Here is a 22,662-nt window from a genome sequence, read left to right on the forward strand (position 1 = left end):
AGTCCCCTCCCCCCCTCCCCCCCGCCTTTCCCTCTCCCATAGCCGACGCATGATTCCACTGGTTATCACATGTGTTCTTGACTCGAACCCATTTTCCTGTTGTTGGAATTTGCATTATAGGGTTCATTTAGAGTCTCTCCTCAGTCTTATCTCCTCCAACCCTGTAGTCAAGCAGTTGCTTTTCATCTGTGTTTTACTCCCACAGTTTATCCTCTGCTTGTGGGTAGTATTTTTTAGATCCCTGCAGATTGTTCAGGGACATTGCATTGATACTAATGGAGAAGTCCATCACCTTTGATTGTACCACAATGTATCAGTCTCTGTGTACAATGTTTTCCTGGTTCTGCTCCTTTCGCTCTGCATCACTTCCTGGAGGTTGTTCCAGTCTCCATGGAATTCCTCCACTTTATTATTCCTTTTGGCACAATAGTATTCCATCACCAACATATACCACAATTTGTTCAGCCATTCTTCAATTGAAGGGCATCCCCTCATTTTCCAATTTTTGGCCACCACAAAGAGCGCAGCTTTGAATATTTTGGTACAAGTCTTTTTGTCCATTATCTCTTTGGGGTACAGACCCAGCAGTGCTATGGCTGGATCAAAGGGCAAACATTCTTTTATCGCCCTTTGGGCATAGTTCCAAATTTCCCTCCAGAATGGTTGGATCAGTTCACAACTCCACCAGCAATGAATTAATGTCCCCACTTTGCCACATCCCCTCCAGCATTCATTACTTTCCATAGCTGTCATGTTAGCCAATCTGCTAGGTGTGAGGTGATACCTCAGAGTTGTTTTGATTTGCATCTCTCTGATTATAAGAGATGTAGAGCACTTTTTCATGTGCTTATTAATAGTTTTGATTTCTTTGGCTGCAAACTGCCTGTTCATGTCCCTTGCCCATTTGTCAATTGGAAAATGGCTTGATTTTTTGTACAATTGATTTAGTTTTTTATAAATTTGAGTAATTAAACCTTTGTCAGAGGTTTTTATGAAGATTGTTTCCCAGTTTGTTGCTTCCCTTCTGATTTTGGTTACATTGGTTTTGTTTGTACAAAAACTTTTTAATTTGATGTAATCCAGATTATTTATTTTGCATTTTGTAACTCTTTCTAATTCTTGCTTGGTTTTGAAGTCTTTCCCTTCCCAAAGGTCTGACATGTATACTATTCTGTGTTCGCCTAATTTTCTTATAGTTTCCTTCTTTATGTTTAAGTCATTCACCCATTTTTAATTTATCTTGGTGTAGGGTGTCAGGTGTTGATCTAAGCCTAATCTTTCCCACACTGTCCTCCAATTTTCCCAGCAGTTTTTATGAAATAGTGGATTTTTGTCCCAAAAGCTGGGATCTTTGGGTTTATCATATACTGTCTTGCTGAGGTTGCTTGCCCCCAGTCTATTCCACTGATCCTCCTTTCTGTCTCTTAGGCAGTACCAAATTGTTTTGATGACCGCTGCTTTGTAATATAGTCTGAGAGCTGGGACTGCAAGAACCCCTTCCTTTCTATTTTTTTTTCATTATTTCCCTGGATATACTTGATCTTTTGTTCTTCCAAATGAACTTTGTTATGTTTTTTTTTCTAAATCAGTAAAAAAAATTTTTGGAAGTTCCATGGGTATGGCACTAAATAGTTAGATGAGTTTGGGTAGGATGGTCATTTTTATTATATTGGCTCGTCCTACCCATGAGCAGTTAATGTTCTTCCAATTGTTCAAGTCTAGTTTTAGTTGTGTGGAAAGTGTTTTGTAGTTGTGTTCATATAGATCCTGTGTTTGTCTCCAGAGATAGATTCCTAAGTATTTTATTTTGTCTAAGGTAATTTTGAATGGGATTTCTCTGTCTAGTTCTTGCTGCTGAGCTGTGTTGGAATTATATAGAAATGCTGATGACTTATGTGGGTTTATTTTGTATCCTGCAACTTTGCTAAAGTTGTTGATTATTTTTATTAGCTTTTTGGTTGAATCTCTAGGATTCTTTAAGTAGACCATCATGTCATCTGCAAAAAGTGATAATTTGGTCTCCTCCTTGCCTATTTTAATGCCTTCAATTTCTTTTTCTTCTCTGATTGCTATTGCTAGTGTTTCTAGTACAATGTCAAATAGTAGAGGTGATAATGGGCATCCTTGTTTCACTCCTGATCTTATTGGGAATGCATCCAGTTTATCCTCATTGCAGATGATATTAGCTGATAGTTTTAGATATATACTGTTTATTATTTTTAGGAATGACTCTTCTATTCCTATGCTTTCTAGTGTTTTTAGTAGGAATGGGTGTTGTATTTTATCAAAGGCTTTTTCTGCATCTATTGAGATAATCATGTGGTTCTTGATGGTTTGCTTGTTGATGTGGTCAATTATGTGGATAGTTTTCTTAATGTTGAACCAGCCCTGCATCCCTGGTATAAATCCTACTTGATCATGCTGGATGACCCTTCTGATCACTTGCTGGAGTCTTTTTGCTAGTATCCTATTTAAAATTTTGCATCTATATTCATTAGGGAGATTGGTCTATAATTTTCTTTCTCTGTTTTTGGCCTGCCTGGCTTTGGAATTAGTACCCTGTTTGTGTCATAAAAGGAATTTGGTAGAACTCCTTCTTTGCTTATTATGTCAAATAGTTTGTATAGTATTGGGATTAGCTGTTCTCTGAATGTTTGATAGAATTCACTGGTGAATCCATCAGGCCCTGGGGATTTTTTCTTAGGAAGTTCTTTGATGGCCTGTTGGATTTCTTTTTCTGATATGGGATTATTTAAGAAAATTATTTCTTCTTCTGTTAGTCTAGGCAATTTATATTTTTGTAAATATTCATCCATATCACCTAGGTTGGTATATTTATTGCCATATAGTTGGGCAAAGTAGTTTTTAATGATTGCCTTAATTTCCTCTTCATTGGAGGTGAGATCCCCCTTTTCATCCTTGATGCTGTTAATTTGCCTTTCTTCTTTCCTTTTTTTAAATAGATTGACCAGTACTTTGTCTATTTTGTCTGTTTTTTCAGAGTACCAGCTTCTAGTCTTGTTTATTAAGTTAATAGTTCTGTCACTTTCGATTTTATTAATTTCTCCCTTAATTTTTAGGATCTCTAGTATGTTTTTCTTCTGGGGGTTTTTAATTTGTTCATTCTCAAGTTTTTTGATTTGCATTTCTAATTCCTTGATCTCTGTCCTCCCTAATTTGTTAATATATGCACTCAGGGATATGAATTTTCCTCTAAGTACTGCCTTGGCTGCATCCCATAAGGTTTGAAAGGATGTTTCACCTTTGTCATTTTCTTCAATGAAATTGTTAATTGTTTCTAGGATTTCTTCTCTAACTATCAGATTTTGGAGTATCATGTTATTTAATTTCCAATTAATTTTTGATTTGGCTCTCCATGTACCCTTGCCGATCAATATTTTTATTGCCTTGTGATCTGAAAAGGCTGCAGTTATTATTTCTGCTTTTCTGCATTTGAGTGCCATGTTTCTATGACCTAGTGTATGATCTATTTTTGTGAATGTGCCATGTGGTGCTGAAAAGAAGGTGTATTCTTTTTTGTCCCTATTTATTTTTCTCCATATGTCTATTAACTCTAATTTTTCTAAGATTTCATTCACCTCTTTTACCTCTTTCTTGTTTATTTTTTGGTTTGATTTATCTAAATTTGATAGTGGTTGGTTCAAGTCTCCCACTAATATGGTTTTACTGTCTCATTTCCTCCTTCAATTCTACTAGTTTCTCTATTAAAAATTTGGATGCTATACCATTTGGTGCATACATGTTGATTAGTGATATTTCCTCATTGTCTATACTCCCTTTTAGCAGAATATATTTACTTTCCCTATCCCTTTTGATCAGGTCTATTTGTGCTTTGGCTTTGTCAGATATCATGATTGCAACTCCTGCCTTCTTTCTATCAGTTGAGGCCCAAAAGGTCTTACTCCAACCTTTAATTCTAACCTTGTGAGTGTCAACCCGCCTCATATGTGTTTCTTGAAGACAACATATGGTACGGTTTGGGGTTCTAATCCAATCTGCTATTTGTCTACTTTTTATGGGTGAGTTCATCCCATTCACGTTCAAAGTTATGATTGTCATTTGTGGATTCGCTGGCATTTTGATATCTTCCCCTAGCTCTGACCTTTCTTCTTTAGCTTTCTCCTTTTGAACCAGTGATTTACTTTAGGTCAGTCCCCCTAGTCCCCTCCCTTGAGATGCTTCCCTTTCTAGCCCCTCCCTTTTTATGCTCCCTTCCCCTCCCCCCTCTCCTTCCCTCCCTTTTTATACTCCCTCCCCCCCTCCTTAATTTTCCTTTCTTTCTTGCCCTAATGGATAAGATAGAATTCAGGATCCCACTGGATCTAGATGTTCTTCCCTCTAAGATTTGCTTTCACTTAGAGTAAGGTTTAAGTAATTCCACTTCACGCTCTCTTCCTCTCCTTCTCATATGAGAGTTCTTCCCCTCCCCTTCCCGTGTGTATCTTTATATGGGAAAGATTATTCTATTGAGTCTCCCCCTATTTCTTGAAGTTAATCTTAGTATTATCGACGGTTCCCCCCTCCCTTTTCCTTTCTTTGCCCCCACTTTCCTCAAATATTCTTAATGCCCCAATCTTTCCCTATGCATGTTTCTTCTAACTACTCTTATGATGCTACAATTTATGAGAGTTACACAAAACATTTTCCCCACATATTAATTTATATAATTTGATGTAAATGTAGTCCTTATAGAAGAGAGTTTGACTTAAAGAAAAAGATAAGATTCATCTCCTTTTCCCTTTCTTTCATATTTACCTTTTCATGTTTCTCTTGCTTTCTGTCCTTGGATATTGAACTTTCCACAGAGCTCTGGTCTTTTCTTAGCAAATGCTTGGAAATCTTCTATTTTGTTGAATGCCCATACTTTCCCCTGTAAGTATATAGTCAGTTTTGCTGGGTAGTTGATTCTTGGTTGGAGACCCAGCTCTCTTGCCTTTCTAAATATCGTGTTCCATGCTTTGCGGTCTCTTAGTGTGTTAGCCGCTAAGTTGTGTGTGATCCTTATGGGAGCCCCCTTATATCTGAAGCTCCTCCTCTTGGCTTCTTGTAGGATTTTCTCCTTTTCTTGGAAGCTCTTGAATTTGGCAATTACATTCCTAGGGGTTGTCTTTTGGGGATTTAGTACAGAAGGTGTTCTATGAATCCTTTCTATTTCTATTTTGCCCCCTTGCTCCAGAACGTGAGGGCAATTTTCTTTTATAATCTCCTGTAGAATAATATCGAGTTTATTGTTTATCTCTGGTTTTTCTGGGAGACCGATAATTCGGAGGTTTTCCCTTCCTCTGTTTTCGAGATCTGTGACCTTCTCAGTGAGATATTTTATGTTTTCTTCTATTTCATTAATTTTTTGGGTTTGCTTTATTGATTCTTGCTGTTTTATCATCTCGCTTTCTTCGAGTTGCTTGATTCTGGTCGTTAGGGACTGGTTTTGCTTTTCAGCCTTGTCTGCCCTTCTATTGGATGCTTCCAGCTCTTTTTCCAATTGAGCAGTCTTATCTGTCAGACTGCTGATCTCTTTCTCCCATTTTTCTTTCCAGAAGGTTTCCATCTTTTGGATAAGTTCCAGTTTGAGATCTTCCAGACCTTGTTGATAGTTTCCATTTTGGGAGGCATGTTCTGATTTTTTTTGGATTTCCTCCTCATTCTCCTCTTTTCCTTGGGTACTTCCACCATAAAAGTTTTCAATAGTCACTTTTTCCCCTTTCTTCCTGGAGGCTTGATTTTGGGCCATGTGAGCCATCCCTTTGGTGGTTTTATTCCCCTTTCCTTTTTGGTCTGGGGTCTGGGTTATATGGGTGGTTTTTCTGTGAATTTAGGTTGCTTCAGACTAGTTCTTCCCAGCCTCCAAGGTTTCTTAGAGCGCTGGGTCCCTGATCACAGCCACACTGCCCAGGTGTTCAGCTCTGCCCAGATAATCAGCGCGTAGTCCGCCCCTGGTGTTTAGCTCTGCGGAGATGTTCAACGCAGCCGCCCCAAGTACAGCTCCGCTGACTCCCATAATCAGCGCCGGATTCTCCAGTGAAACTGCCCTGAGACGTTTTTTCCTGGCAGTCCCCAGACCCCAAGGACCCTAGAGTGCCCCCCCCCCCCAGACAGAGATGTTCCCCACTCACTCGCTGTCCCGGTGAGCGCTCAGGTAGCTCACTCTGGTTTGGTGGGGGAGGTTGGGTGGGGGAAGGGCGGCTCAATTCACTTTTCTGTGGTAGCTTTTCCTCCTTATTATCGTGTGGAAATGTTCAAGCCCCACGTACCTTCGCCTCTGTGGAGTACTGGGAGTACTGGGGTGTCCTTCTGTTCCTCCAAAAGTGATTTTTATGCTCCTTTGATGTAGTCTATCTCGTTCGGTGCCGGGGAGAGGAAGCATGTGGCGTCTAGATTGCAGCCATGATTACCCGGAAGTTACATGGGCTATCTTTCAAGTATAAGTAATTTTCATTTCCACCATCATGAGAGAAACCTGGACAGGTCAAAAAGGTTAAAGACTAGGGGGGAAAGGCAATTTAATGTGGCAATTAGAAGATTAGCAGCAATTTTGGAGAGAGTAGTTTAAACTGAGGTGGATGAAAGAAAGTAAAGGCATTGATTACAAATGGCCTTTTAAAGGAATGTAACAAGAAATGAAAGAAGAGATATTTGATGATAGTTATTGGGATGGATGGAACAATTAAGGTTCATTTTGGGTATTGGGGCAAAATGGACATGAATGTAGGTGGTAGAACAGCAGCTAGTAGATAGGAAGAGATTGAAGATTAGTGAGATAATAAGGGTGATTGAGTAGTCTGCTAGAAAAGACAAGATGTAATGTAGAGGAGTTTGCCTTGTTCAGGAGAAATCTATTTTTTTTTTTTTTTGTGAAACAAAAGTGAAGGAGATACCTGCAAAAGGCAGAGTGACAATGTGATGAATAAGGGATAAAATGAAGCTTATAGTGAATAGCTTCATTTTTTTTTCCCCAGTGCAATATGAGGCAAAGTTCTCAGTTTAGATATGGGAGGTTTGAAGAATGAAAAAGGCTTAGAAAATCCATTGTGGTGAATGGGGTTGAGACTTGATGAAGGAGGTTCGAAAGGATTAATTTGCTTTTTTGATGGCCCAGTTGAGGTTAAGGAACACAAATTTGTATTGTGCCCAATTAGTACAGTCGGTGGTTTTCTTCAGTTTTGTTCAGTAAGCAAAAGAAACACAAAAGTATTTTCCAAAAGGCTAATATCATTGCTTATGCAGTTAAAACATCTTCATCATCAGATTATGTATATTTTGCTTTGTAATTGTTTTTTATATTGCTGTCTTTATATGAATTGAATATTTCCCTATTACCGAAATTACAATTTTTGTTTGTAAATAATAACACAAGTTATTATTTAAATTAATGTTTATAATATATCAGGCACTACATGCACAAGGAGTATAAATTCAAGCAAACAGAAAAGGACGATGTCCAGAGTATAAGCAGCATTGTGAGGACATGTCCAGGAATCAGGTCTGGAGCCTAACTAGGTAATGGGAAACTTAGAGATTGTTAGGCAAGACGGTTGATAGAGTGCCTGGCTTGTAGCCAAGAAGGTGAATTTAAATCTAACCCCAGACACTTAATAGCCCTGTTAACTTATTTAACTCACTTGCCACCTTAGTAAATCAGTTTAACTCTACACTGTCTTCTCTCAAGTTCCTTCCCACTTCATTTTATCAAAAATTTTGTGCTGCCAAACTTCAGCTTTAGATTACTCCAAGTATCCCCTGCTTGCACTTCTACAATAGGTATACTGACCATTTTGCACACATCTGAATTTACTGATTAATATAGGCTGGATGTCATTTCTAAGTTTTACAGATGGTCTATTTTTTCTAGGTATTTATATAGGTAAGTTTCTAGACAAGAAAGGCTAAATCCTTCCCCTTTGCTTGAATTGGGGTTCTTCTTAGTTCTAGGCAAAGTTATTCAATTTCTGTACACAGTTGTAGCATCCCAAGCATATTCACATCTATGAAATATAAATGACTGTATGGCTACTGTGTCTCCAAGCATAAGGTTATACCAATGAGGCTTGTGAATGTAACCTTGAACTGGCCATGCGGCCCTTGGCTAAGACAAACTCATTAACATGCTCGGACTCAATTCCCCGGGAAAGCGCAGTTTGCAATCTACACGCCCAAAGGTGTTCCCTCTACCTTGCCACCCAATCTTAATTGTCTATACTTTGTGATGTGGTTACTATGTCCTTGGGAGTACCGCCCAGGCAGGACAGGAATAAATTCAGGGCAATCCCATGAACTTCTTCTTGCCTCTTGGCTCTTGGCTCTTGGCCTTTCTCCCCTTCCATGGAGCTCCACTGGGCTCCTCAATGACTATCTCTCTCTCTCCTCTTGACCTTCTCCTTCCCCGAGGCTGTAACCATCTCGGCCTGCATTTCCTATCTTAATCTCCTCATCCACCTCGTGTTCCTTTGTACTCATACTCTCCTATCTAAGGGAGTATCATAGGGATTGCCTGCCCTATTCAACCACTGACTTGTCTGTGTCTTTCATTTCCACCCTGGTTCTCGGTTCCTACCTCTCCTCGGGTCCCATCACAAAGGTGAGCCCCTTCCCTTGTGGGACCCTGCTGGTCAGGGAAGTCCATTAAGGAAAACCCCACAACAGTATCTGATTTACTCAAAGCAACAAGTTATTTTTTTAGTAGCTTTGTGCATATAGGAAAGCTAACTGAACCTCAACATTCTTGAGCTACTATTTAAAGCACTAGTTTCTTTGTGAACCCTTAATTTTTTTTCTTCTGTATAAAGGTAAAGACTTATTTCAACATCTAGCTATCTATTTATATCTAAAGATGAATACCGGGATTTATTTTTTTTGTGAACATGTTTACTCGACTTAAATTTTCACTTTTTTCTGAAGACGAGTTATCTTCCATTCAAGTTTTTTTTTTTTAATCTGGCTATATTTTATATTTTATCTTCCTTTAGTTTCTTTTTTCACATTTCCCCAAAATTTCTGAATCTCAAAAATTTTCAGCAAAACAGTCATCTTGTTTCAAAGCTTGAGAACGTGGGCATAATGTCATTTATTTATCAATTACTGGTTCCTTGGTCACAGGTTTCCTCTAAATCAAATGATAATGCTAATTTTGAGTGCATATGAATTATTTATGAGAACATAGTCCATATCTACCACAGCAAGGTGGTACAATGGATAAAGTACCAGGCCTGGAGTTAGAAAGACCGGGGTTCAAATCAGGGTTCACACAATTACTAGGTATGTGATCCTGGGCATGTTGCTTAACCCGGTTTACCTTACTTTTAGCTCATTATTCAAATATTATTATTTCTTTCCTTTTAACTGTTGAGCAGGCAATTATTAACTTTTTGATATTGTAGTAACTTAGATATGCCTTTAGCCCAGAAAATTCAGCTTGTAAATCATTCTAACTATATTAATATGTTATGTCAAAAATTTGGATGCCAATTCCCCTTTGTGCTGAATATAATTGCTGAATCTCAGCACTTACATGAGGATCATAGTGTTATTCTATCATTTGCAAGCAGTCTTGATTCAGAATTTCATTTATTTTGCTCTGCAATCTCATAAGCAGATTCTTACATATTTGATAATCAATAATTTCTCTCTAACACAATCCACATTAAACAGCCTCCATTGATTTTTACCTAGGAAAGGATCTTGTCTATAGAAGATTTCTAACAGGAGTCTATAATAATATAATATTTTTGTGGTTTATAGGTTAAGCATCTTTCACTGACTTAAGTATGCCACTTCACTTTTCTCCTATCAAATTTTTACTGTATAAGACAATTTGATTTAAAATTATGTCCTATTCATAGGATGATTTAGAGGTCAGTTTCTAGGTAGTGTCCTCTATGTTGACTATAGCAGGAATTTTTGAATGATCATCCAATACTTGGTAATTTGCAAGGTAGTACTAGAGTAGTTCATCTCTCTCTTGCACCACATTGATTAAAAATGAAATAAAAATAAAATTCTGCAATTGTCATATCCAAAAGAAAAATATTCATATAAATGTCTAAAAGAAAAAAATAAACATATATGTATCATTCTTCACACCGAGTCTCTCATCTCTCTGTCAAGAGGTTAGTAGCATGTTTCATCATCCAGAATAGGTTATTATGCATATTGTCGTTCCTGTAAAAAGTGTTTTCTTGGTTCTTTTCACTTCAATCTTCATTAAATCACACATAGCGTTCTATCATATCTATATACAATAACCTGTTCAGTAATTCTCTAATGACTGGATACCCTCTCAGGTTCCAATTCTTTGCCAACTCAAAATGAGCTATAAATGTTTTCATCCATTTGTACTTTGTATTTTCCATAAAAATAATCCTTGGTAAGCATGATGGCCAGCTAAACGTGGCTTACTAACTCTCCCCGACATACAATGACAAGGGTCACCCCCAAAAGACCTTATTAATCTATATCAGAGGAGTGGAGGAACTGTAGAATGGGGACCAGCAGTGAAGGTGCATGGGACCCAAGTTTTACCAGCCTATAAGAGGGGGAAAGGGCTTCCACCCAAATGCAAACGCTAGCAGATCCAGCATGCCCCACCCCCACCTATAGGGCCAGAGCCGGGGCCAGCGTATGCAGAGACGACCGAGCAAGGGGCACCTCTGAAGTGAGGAGAGGGCACTTCTGCGCCCTTTGGAGCTGACTAGGACAGCTCCCACCCCAAAGGAGCTAGGTAAAAAACCTCAAGACCTGAGAGAGCACAGTCTTCAGGTACCCAGAGCCAGCACCCGGCAGAGCTGGGGAGTCAGAACGGGGCCCCTCTGTTACAAATGGAGTGTTTTTTTGTGGGGGTCCTGGGGAATTGACCAGCTCTGCTGGGGACCCACCCCCGAAAATAGCTAAGCCGGAAAACCAGGCAGGCAAGAAAGCAAAGATACTGAGCACCCCCCTGGAGGAAAGTACCCAGAAAAGCTGCAAAGAACTGAGGAACACAGAGAGCTTGCTCATCAACTCCATACACACACACACACAAAAAAAAAAAAAACCTGCTCAGCAGACTCTGATTTCTGAGTAAAGAGGGAACTGAAAACATCCAGGGAAAAATGGCTAACAGTGCACAGGAGCCTCAAAATCCCTCTAAGAAATCAAAGAAGAAAGCTATCACCCTCAAAATTTTTATGGAGAAAAAACACAGGCTACAGAGCAAATACTGGATGAAACTCAAACAAAGGCAAAACCGAAAAAAAATGAAAATTGTCCACAAGCCCTGGAAGAGTCTCAAATGGAGCTTATCATCAGAAAGATGGAAGCCCTCTGGAAAGAGAAGTAGGAAATGGTTCAAAAAGAAAACCAACAAATTATATTAGAGAACCAAAAAAATTACAGCTGAATGCCAAAAGATCAAAGCAGAAAATCAAGCCTTAAGGACCAGAATTAAGCAACTGGAAACCAACGATCTTGCAAAACAGCAACAATTAATACAGCAAAGTCAAAAATTAATAAATTAGAAGAAAACATAAAGTATCTCAATGACAAGGTGACAGGGCTGGAAAACAGAGGAAGGTGAGACAATCTGAGAATCATTGGTCTACCAGAAAAGCCAGAAATAAACAGTAATTTTGATACCATAATACAAGATATCATCCAAGAAAAATGCCCAGAGATTCTAGAACAAGGGGGCAATATAGGCATTGAAAGATTTCACAGAATATCCTCTACACTAAATCCCCAAAAGACAACCCCCAGGAATGTAATTGCCAAATTCAAAAGCTTTCAAGCAAAAGAAAAAATCTTACAAGAAGCCAGAAAAAGACAATTTAGATATAAAGGTCAGGACTCAATCAGGGTCACACAAGACCTTGCAATTTCCACTCTGAATGACCATAAGGCATGGAACATGATATTCAGAATGGCAAGAGAGCTGGGTCTTCAACCAAGAATCAGCTATCCATCAAAATTGATTATATACTTACAGGGGAAACTATGGGCATTCAACAAAAAAGATTTCCAAGTATTCATAAAGAAAAGACCAGAGCTCTGTGGAAAGCGTGACATCCAAACACAAAGAGCAAGAGAAACATAAAAAGGTAAATATGAAGGAAAGGGAAAAGGAGAAAAATGTTATCTTTTTCTTTTATCCAAACTCTCTTCTATAAGGACTACATTTATATCAAATTATATATATTATTATGTGGGGAAAATGTAATGGGTAACTCTCAAAAATTGTATACATCATTAGAGTAGTAAGAAGAATCACGCATAGGGAAAGTTTGGGGCATCAAAACGATATGGAGAAAGGGGGGGAAGGAGGGGGATATCTTTGATGGTACTAATATATACTTCAAGAAATAGAAAAAAAGTAAATAGAATAATCATTGTCACAGAAAGATACACATGGGAAGGGGAAGGGAAGAATTCTCCTATAAGAAGGATAGGAAAAGAGTGCAAATTGGTATTACTTAAACCTTACTTTCAGTAAAATCAACTCTGAGAGGGAAGAACATCTAGATCCATTGGGATCTTGAATTATATCTTATCCAACAGGGTAAGAGAGAAGGGGAAATTAAGGAGGGAGAGGGGGAGGGAGTATAAAAAGGGAGAGAAGGAGAGGTGGGAGGGGAAGGGAACAAAAAGGGAGGGGCTAAAAGGGGAAGCATATCAAGGGAGGGGACTAGGGAAACTGATCTAAGGTAAAATCACTGGTTTAAAAGGTTATAGCTAAAGAAGAAAGGTCAGAATTAGGGGAAGTTATCAAAATGCCAGGGAATCAACATGTGACAATCATAACTTTGAACTTGAATGGGATGAACTCACCCATAAAATATAGATGAATAGCAGAACGGATTAGAATCCAAAACCCTACCATATGTTGTCTTCAAGAAACACACATGAGTTGGATAGATACTCAAAAGGTCAGGACTTTTTGGGCCTCAACTGATAGAAAGAAGTCAGGAGTTGCAATCATGATATCAGACAAAGCCAAAGCAAAAATAGACCAGATTAAAACAGATAGGGAAGGTAAATATATTCTGTTTAAAGGGAATATAGACAACGAGGAAATATCACTAATAAATGTATGCACCAAATGGTATAGCACCGAAGTTCTAATGGAGAAACTAGGAGAATTGAAGGAGGAAATAGACAGTAAAACCATATCAGTGGGAGAACTAAACCAACCACTATCAAATTTAGATAAATCAAATAAAAAAATAAATAAGAAAGAAGTAAACAATGTGAATAAAATCTTAGAAAAATTAGAGTTAATAGACATATGGAGAAAAATAAATAGGGACAAAAAGGAATACACCTTCTTCTCAGCACCACATGGCACATTCACAAAGATTGACCATACACTAGGTCACAGAAACATGGCATACAAATGCAGAAAAGCAGAAATAATAAATGCAACCTTTTCAGATCATAAGGCAATAAAAATAATGATCAGTAAGGGTACATGGAGGGCCAAATAAAAAACTAATTGGAAGTTAAATAATATGATAGTACAAAATCAGTTAAAGAACAAATCATAGAAACAATTAATAATTTCATTAAGGAAAATGAAAATGGTGAGAAATCCTTTCAAACCTTATGGGATGCAGCCAAAGCAGTACTCAGAAGAAAATCCATATCCCTGAGTGCATATATTAACAAATTTGGGAGGGCAGAGATCAATGAATTGGAAATGCAAATAAAAAAAACTTGAAAGTGAACAAATGAAAACCCCCCCAGAAGAAAACCAAACTAGAGATCCTAAAAACTAAGGGAGAAATTAATAAAATTGAAAGTGATAGAACTATTGAACTAATAAATAAGACTAGAAGTTGGTACTTTGAAAAAAACAAAACAAAATTACTGGTCAATCTAATTTAAAAAAGGAAAGAAGAAAAGCAAATTAACAGCATCAAAGATGAAAAGGGGGACCTCACCTACAAAGAAGAGGAAATTAAGGCAATCATTAAGAACTATTTTGCACAAGTATATAGCAATAAATATATCAATCTTGGTGATATGGATGAATATTTACAAAAATATAAATTACCTAGACTAACAGAAGAAGAAATAGAATTCTTAAATAATCCCATATCAGAAAATGAAATCCAACAAGCCATCAAAGAATTCCCTAAGAAAAAATCCCTAGGGCCAGATGGATTGACAAGTGAATTCTATCAAACATTCAAAGAACAGTTAATCCCAATACTATACAAACTATTTGACATAATAAGCAAAGAGGGAGTTCTATCAAATTCCTTTTATGACACAAACATGGTACTGATTCCAAAGTCAGTCAGGGCAAAAATGGAGAAAGAAAACTATAGACCAATCTCCCTAATGAATATAGATGCAAAAATCTTAAATAGGATAATGGCAAAAAGACTCCAGAAAGTGATCAGAAGGGTCATCCACCATGATCAAGTAGGATTTATACCAGGGATGCAGGGCTGGTTCAATATTAGGAAAACCATTCACATAATTGACCACATCAACAAGCAAACCAACAAGAATCACATGATTATCTCAATAGACGCAGAAAAAGCCTTTGATAAAATACAACACCCATTCCTATTAAAAACACTAGAAAGCACAGGAATAGAAGGGTCATTCCTAAAAATAATAAACAGTATATATCTAAAACCATCAGCTAATATCATCTGCAATGAGGATAAACTGGATGCATTCCCAATAAGATCAGGAGTGAAACAAGGATGCCCATTATCACCTCTACTATTTGACATTGTACTAGAAACACTAGCAGTAGCAATTAGAGAAGAAAAAGAAATTGAAGGCATCAAAATAGGCAAGGAGGAGACCAAGTTATCACTCTTTGCAGATGACATGATGGTCTACATAAAGAATCCTAGAGATTCAACCAAAAAGGTAATCGAAATAATCAACAACTTTAGTAAATTTGCAGGATACAAAATAAACCCACATAAGTCATCAGCATTTCTATATATTTCAACACAGCTCAGCAGCAAGAACTAGACAGAGAAATCCCATTCAAAATTACCTTAGACAAAATAAAATACTTAGGAATCTATCTGCTGAGACAAACACAGCAACTTTATGAACACAACTACAAAACACTCTCCACACAACTAAAACTAGACTTGAACAATTGGAAGAACATTAACTGCTCATGGGTAGGACGAGCCAATATAATAAAAATGACCATCCTACCCAAACTCATCCATCTAATTAGTGCCATACCCATGAAACTTCCAAAAAAATTTTTTTACTGATCTAGAAAAAACCATAACAAAGTTCATTTGGAAGAACAAAGGATCAAGGATATCCAGGGAAATAATGAAAAAAAATACAAAGTAAGGGGCCTTGCAGTCCCAGATCTCAGACTATATTATAAAGCAGCGGTCATCAAAACAATTTGGTACTGAGTAAGAGACAGAAAGGAGAATCAGTGGAATAAACTCGGGGTAAGTGACCTCAGCAAGACAGTATATGACAAACCCAAAGATCCCAGCTTTTCGGACAAAAACCCACTGTTTCATAAAAACTGCTGGGAAAATTGGAGGACAATGTGGGAATACATCAACACCTCACACCCTACACCAAGATAAATTCAAAATGAGTGAATGACTTGAACATAAAGAAGGAAACTATAAGAAAATTAGGTGAACACAGAATAGTATACATGTCAGACCTTTGGGAAGGGAGAGGCTTTAAAACCAAGCAAGACTTAGAAAGAGTCACAAAATGCAAAATAAATAATCTGGAATACATCAAATTAAAAAGTTTTTGTACAAACAAAACCATTGTAACTAAAATCAGAAGGGAAGCAACAAATTGTGAAACAATCTTCATAAAAACCACTGACAAAGGTTTAATTACTCAAATTTACAAAGAGCTACATCAATTGTACAAAAAATCAAGTCATTCTCCAATTGATAAATGGGCAAGGGACATGGATAGTGTAAACCTCAAATTTCCTTAGACTTATAAATGTTGGAAATTTCACCATTGGGATATTTCATACTTGGAAAATTTCTTACTGATAGTCTATTGGAATGGGAACCCCATTGGCATGGGAGGTTCCTTCTCTTCCCTTCTTAAGATTACTTTAGGACAGAAACCTTTTGCTGAACAATGGAAAGGACTTTGACCTATGCTTAAGCATAGAACAGGAATTTCTTTGAGTCTTGATTGATTTTAGAATTGATACAATGGAGATACTTGGAATAAATCTCCACCCTATTCAGTCCTAATAGGATTGAGTAAGGGCTGCAGCCTAGATCAAAATTTAATTATTCCAATCTCTACCATACTCAAGTTAACAGGATTTAGAAAGGGCTGTAGCAAAGGAGTAAAGATTTAATCATTTGAAAATATGACCTTCAACAGACATGTGCAAAAGCCAGAAACCTCTGGGCGGTCCTGGGTTAAGCTAGAGCCTCCATTGGCACAGGGAAATTGATGAACAGTGATTGGTAGATGGGAGAAAGGAGGGGAGGAACTTGGATGGTTTTCCTTAAAGATAGGGGGTCTGAAGACTCGAGGAGGTGGTTGAGGTTTTGGTCGGTGTGGTTCCTGGGCTCTGAGAAGGCTTGCTCTGAAGGAAACTGAAGGTGGGGGCCTCTGAGACTGTTTCTCCATTTTGGACACGTTAGTAATAGGGACTGATCTCTTTTCTTTGCCCCAGCTATCTAAGGGCTTGGGCCTTTTGGCCCAGCCTAAACAGAACGGGTATTTAAGCCCTATTCCCTTCTCTCCCTTTTTCTCTCTCTCTATCTCTAATTCCCTTCTTACTCCTATTGTAATTAAACTCCAAAAAAGGCTGACGGCTGACTTGAGTTTTTCATTTAGGAATTACATAGCCGATTCCTTGGCGACCTTAAATTAATATATATCAGTCTTTTAAAGTGATTCCCTTGTTACAATAGGCAGTTCTCAGATAAAGAAATCAAAACTATTAATAAGCACATGACGAAGTGCTCTATATCTCTTATAATCAGAGAGATGCAAATCAAAACAACCCTGAGGTATCACCTCACACTTAGCATATTAGCTAACATGACAGCTATGGAAAGTAATGAATGCTGGAGGGGATGTGGCAAAGTAGGGACTTTAATACATTGCTAGTGGAGTTGTGAATTGATCCAACCATTCTGGAGAGCAATTTGGAACTGTGCCCAAAGGGTGATAAAAGACTGTCTGACCTTTGATCCAGCTATAGCACTGCTGGGTTTGTACCCCAAAGAGACAATAAGTAAAAAGACTTATTCAAGAATATTCATAGTTGGGCTCTTTGTGGTGGCCAAAAATTGGAAAATGAGGGGATGCCCTTCAATTGGGGAATGGCTAAACAAATTGTGGTATATGTTGGTGATGGAATACTATTGTGCTAAAAGGAATAATAAAGTAGAGAAATTCCATGGAGACTGGAACGACCTCCAAGAAGTGATCCAGAGAGAAAGGAACAGAACCAGGAAAACATTATACACAGAGACTGATACACTGTGGTACAATTAGAGGTAATGGACTTCTCCATTAGTGTCAATGCAATGTCCCTGAACAATCTGCAGGGATCCAAAAAACACTATCCACAAGCAGAGGATAAACTATGGGAGTAAAAACACCAAGAAAAAGCAACTGCTTGACTACAGGGGGGAAGAGGATACGACTGAGGAGAGACTCTAAATGAACACTCTAATGCAAATACCAACAACATGGAAATGGGTTCAAACCAAGAACGCATGTGATACCCAGTGGAATCATGCGTTGGCTACGGGAGAGGTGGTGGGAAGGGGTTGGAGAGGAGGAAAAGAAAATGATCTTCGTTTCCAATGAATAATATTTGGAAATGACCAAATAAAATAATGTTTAAAGTGGAAAAAAAAAACTATGGTTAACCTTTGACTCAGCAAACCAAGTCCATATCCTAGAGATCAAAAGACGAGAAAAAGATTTATTTGTGCAAAAATATAGCAGTTATTTTTGTGAAGGCAAAGAATTGGAAATTATGGGAATGTCCATTAAGTGGGGAATGACTAAACAAGTTGTAGTATATTATTGTAATGGAATACATTACAATGTCTTGTAAGAAATGACAAGGCTTTTTGGTTAGAGCAGTAGCAAGGGTCTGTTCATACAGCAAAGCGTTCTCCAGTTTTCAGCCCTCATTCATGGGCTTTCTGTTTCCAATTCCACCACATCTGTAACAATAATGGAACAGGCCATCTCTTTTGCTAAGGACTTTTTGGCCAGTGGCATCGCCACTGATATTTTCAAGACCATGGTGGCCCCCATCGAGAGAATCAAGCTACTAGTGCAGGTGAAGCATGAAAGTAAACAAATTGTTGCAGATAAGCAGTACAAAGGCATTATGGACTGTATAGTCTGAATTCCAAAGGAACATGAGATGCTTTCCTTCTGGTGGGGAAATTTAGCAAATGTCAACAGATATTTCCCCACCCATGCCCTTAACTTCACCTTTAAGGATAAGTATAAGGAAGTGTTTTTGGGAGGAGTGGATAAGCACAGGCAATTTTGGAGGTATTTTGCTGCGAATCTTGCCTCTGGTGGTGCAGCTGGAGCCACTTCTCTCTGCTTTGTCTACCCTTTGGATTTTGTGAGAACCCATTTGGCAGCTGATTTTGGGAAATCTGGCACTGAGAGAGAATTCAAAGGCCTGGGAGACTGCCTTGTGAAAATCAAGTCTGATGGAATTGGGGGCTTATATCAAGGTTTCCATGTCTCAGTGCAGGGTATTATTATTTATAGAGCAGTCTAATTTGGGATCTATGATACAGCAAAAGGTATGCTTCCAGATCCTAAGAACACTCATATTGTGATAAGTTGGATGGCTGCACAAACAGTGACTGCTGTAGCAGGTGTGGTTTCCTATCCCTTTGATACAGTAAGGCGACAAATGATGATGCAGTCTGAGTGCAAAGGAGCTGATCTCATGTTCATTGGGACAACTGACTGCTGGAGGAAGTTTGCTGAAGATGAGGGTGGCAAAGCTTTCTTCAAAGGTGCCTGGTCCAACATTCTTAGAGGCATTGGTGGAGCTTTTGTACTTGTCCTGTATTATGAACTAAAGAATGTAATCTAAGTACATCCTACCTAAAAATGGAAACAGTGAATATAAATCATATTGAATACTTAACCATACTTAGCATTTTGGACCATTGACCTTCAAGAAATTCCTGTTGTTTTTTTTTTTATCCAGGTCAGATCATGTTTGTAGAGGAGCCAGGAAAAACTCTTAGAAAAAGGGACTCATTTATTGTGATCCATTATTCACACAATGGAACTGATGATGATTCAGTATATTGATTCTATTGGTTTTGGGAAAAATAACAGTTACTGTGGGTCCAAGAAGGCAGATCAACTTAGACCATCTAGTTTAATGCTATTTTGTAAGACCATAAATTTGTGTTTAAATAATTTATTAAAGAAAAAAAATCATGTCTCCCATTTGTACTTAAGGACTATATATATACTATTTTGCACAGCTGACTATTTGGCAGTTATGATGTTCTGTATTGGGCATTCTGCTGTAAAACAATAAATACACAGAACACTTTAAGACTCCTGATGTAATAACTAGATTATAAAACATGGTTTGTGGTGAGTTTTTTGGGGCTGTGAGCACATGCTACAGATACTGATTTTTTTTTTTTACTAATCATGGTAACACAAATTAGCTACTGAATTCAGTAGATATACTAGGGCATATGTTAAGATTTATCAAAAATAGGTTGCTCTTATGACCTGCCTAAAAGCTTAAATACAAAGAAATGATCTTAACATGAAAATAATTAGTTGAATGGAAGAAATTTTAGCCTTCTTGACTCCTGCTACACGTGTTTGAATTGCACAGCTGCTTTTATGCTAGTTAAAAAAATAAAATTTGACCATGATCTTTTATAGAAAAAGACACCTAAAGAATCATAGCGGTGAAATAACAGTAAAAAAAAATAGCTGAATCAGAACTGGGGCTCAAATCTAGTACTTTCAATATACCATGGAAAAATCTTTACTTATATGAATACAAGTATAACCTTTGTTATACATTTGAGTATTATCCAATAGTTACATTTCTGCAGTGGGCTGATAAAATAAAAATTTAGTAGCTGATTGTGGGAAAAGCTGACATGAGTAGCATAGAACAGAATGGTCTTCTTTGTTTTCAGATAAATAATTTATCTGAATAATAAGTTCAGCTAAAAATAATAAATAATAAATTCTTCAGTACTTAACTTAAATTCTTCAGAGGATCATTCAAGGCTTCTCTAGTCTTCCCTACTGTTCTGGTAACTTTACATTGCTGTAGCACTATTTCATATTCTGTAGCAAAGGAATCTTTCAAATGGAAAGGGAAAACAATTGCAGAGTAATTCTAGATTCTGTAATTGATCACTTGAGTAATGTGATCAGTAGGAAGTACATAAATATATCAAGTTATTAAACTAACATTTCTTTTAAAAAAAAGAAATGACAAGTAGGATGATTTCAGAAAAATCTGGAAAGACATGAATTCATGCAAAATGACGTGAGCAGAGTCAGGAGAACACTGTACACAGTAACAGCAATATTATATGAGCAACTGTGAATGAATTTGCTATTCTTAGCAAGCAACAGGACAGTTCCAAAGGACTCATGATGAGAAATGCTATCCACCTACAGAAAGAAGAACTGATGTAGACTGAATGCAGATCAAAGCATACTGTTTCACTGTTTTGTGTGTGTGTTTTGTCTATTTTCTTTCACATGACTAATATGGAAATGTTTTGCATTATTGCACATGTGTAGTCTATATCAAATTGCTTACCATCTTAGAGGGATGTTAAAGAGGGAGAAAGACTTTGAATGTCCAGTGTTTTTAAAGTGAAAGTTTAAAATTTTTATATGCAATTGGGAAAAATAAAATAATATTTAAAAAAAGCATAAACCCTCCATTAATTTACCCTCTCTCTAACCTCCTGTTTCCCTTCCTTCCTTTTCATATATATCAGTCGAATGAAATGTATTTCAAATGTCTTTCATGTGAGAAAATTTTTCTCCAACTTTTCTTTCTCTTTCTTCCTAAAGGATCCCTCTTCCCTTCCCTTTCCATTCTTTAAGAACATTATGATCTTATGTAACCACTTCAAAATATTCTATTTAATTAAACTCCATCACCACTGATAAAAATGAAGTTCAGAAGAGACATGTTTATCATCTCCACACATGGCTTTTGGGACACAATGTAACATTGCATTGTCAGGCATTGTAGCTATTTGATATATTTCTTTGTTAGAAGGATTGATTCAGTCTGGATTGAAGGAGAAATTTTTTTCTTTTTCTAAGAAATGAGTTTACACTAAATGATGCTTTTACTCCCTACTCCATATGTTTGTTTTTTAGGGAAAAGCTATGTAAATTCTATAATACTATGTAAACACCCACAAGAGATTATCTACACATGGATGCCTCACTAGTACCTCAACTATAATATGTATAAAACTAAGATTATTATCTTTATCCATGTTTGAAACCCTGATTCCATTATCCTGGGAAGTTAAAGGTAAGGGAGGAGAGTCAATTATAAAGTTTTATTGAATCTGCATCTATCTCATTCCTCAAGTTGGTTCACTTTTCTCTATTCCTACTGCCTAGAAACAGTAAAGTACAGTCTAGAAAATCATTACATTTTAAGTAGGTGGACCTTGGCTTTAATCTTATCTCTGATTATTGCCTTTGTGATATTGAGCAAGCCACTTTTCCTTTCTAGATGCCAGTTTTCTAATCTGTAAAATGAGGGGGTTAGATCAGATGGTTATGTTCTAGCACTAAATCTTCTTTGCCATTAATTTAGACCAGAAATGTCAAATATGTGACTAGAAAGTTCTGGTGGTCTATACAATTCCCAAGTTCAGTCTAAAGTAGATCAAAAAGTAACTGGAAGGGGGCAGTTGGGTAGCTCAGTGGATTGAGAACCAGGCCTAGAGATGGGAGGTCCTAGATTCAAATCTGGCCTCAGACACTTCCCAGCTGTGTGATCCTGGGCAAGTCACTTGACGCCCATTGCCTAGCCCTTACCATTCTTCTGCCTTGGAACCAATACAAAGTATTGATTCCAAGACGGAAGGTAAGGGTTTAAAAAAAAAAGTAACTGGAAGGGGCAGCTAGGTGATTTAGTAGATAAAAAGGCAGGCTTAGAGAAGGGAGATTCTGGGATCTTGTCTCAGGCACTTCCTAGTTGTGTGACCCTGAGCAAATCACTTAACCTGAATTGCCTAGTCTTACCATTTCTCTATCTTGGCACCAATACTTAGTATTTTTTCTAAGACAGAAGTTTAGGCAGGTTTTTTTTAAGAAATTGGAAAATATTTAATGAAATAAATAAAAATATAATATAACAATGTTAATAAAGTGCCTTTCTAGGGCAATATGCATTATTAGTCAATTTGTGGTTTAGTGGCCCTGTTTCTATTTGAGTTTGACAACACTGATTTAGAATTCTGAAATAAATATTTTCCTGAAACAGGTATTCTTTATTCCCTTTTCTCTTTTTCCCTCAACACTTCTACTCCACATGTCATATTGTTGCCAGAATATTCTGATGTACAGATGTGGTCACATCACTGGGACCTCAAAATGAGCAGTGACTCCTTACTGTGTGTGTATTGATTAAAATTCAAACTCTTTTGATTTTAA

General features: G+C 37.3%; 1 protein-coding gene and 1 pseudogene across 3 annotated transcripts in view; one reads left to right on the top strand and one right to left on the bottom strand.

Moving 5' to 3' along the window:
- Positions 1–22,662, bottom strand: part of PYGL (glycogen phosphorylase L) — a 254,882-nt gene that overhangs the window by 160,167 nt on the left and 72,053 nt on the right. Inside the window, exon 2 of one of the 3 annotated variants that reach the window (XM_056821108.1) lies at positions 6,273–6,478. The exons of the other annotated variants lie outside the window; for them this stretch is intronic. The gene's annotated coding sequence lies outside the window, so the exon portion shown is untranslated. The remainder of the gene's footprint in view (positions 1–6,272; positions 6,479–22,662) is intronic. 3 annotated transcript variants of the gene reach the window in all.
- Positions 18,182–19,140, top strand: LOC103099423 (ADP/ATP translocase 3-like; annotated as a pseudogene).

Source organism: Monodelphis domestica, chromosome 1 (genome assembly GCF_027887165.1).
Source record: "Monodelphis domestica isolate mMonDom1 chromosome 1, mMonDom1.pri, whole genome shotgun sequence".
Taxonomy (NCBI): Eukaryota; Metazoa; Chordata; class Mammalia; order Didelphimorphia; family Didelphidae; genus Monodelphis; species Monodelphis domestica.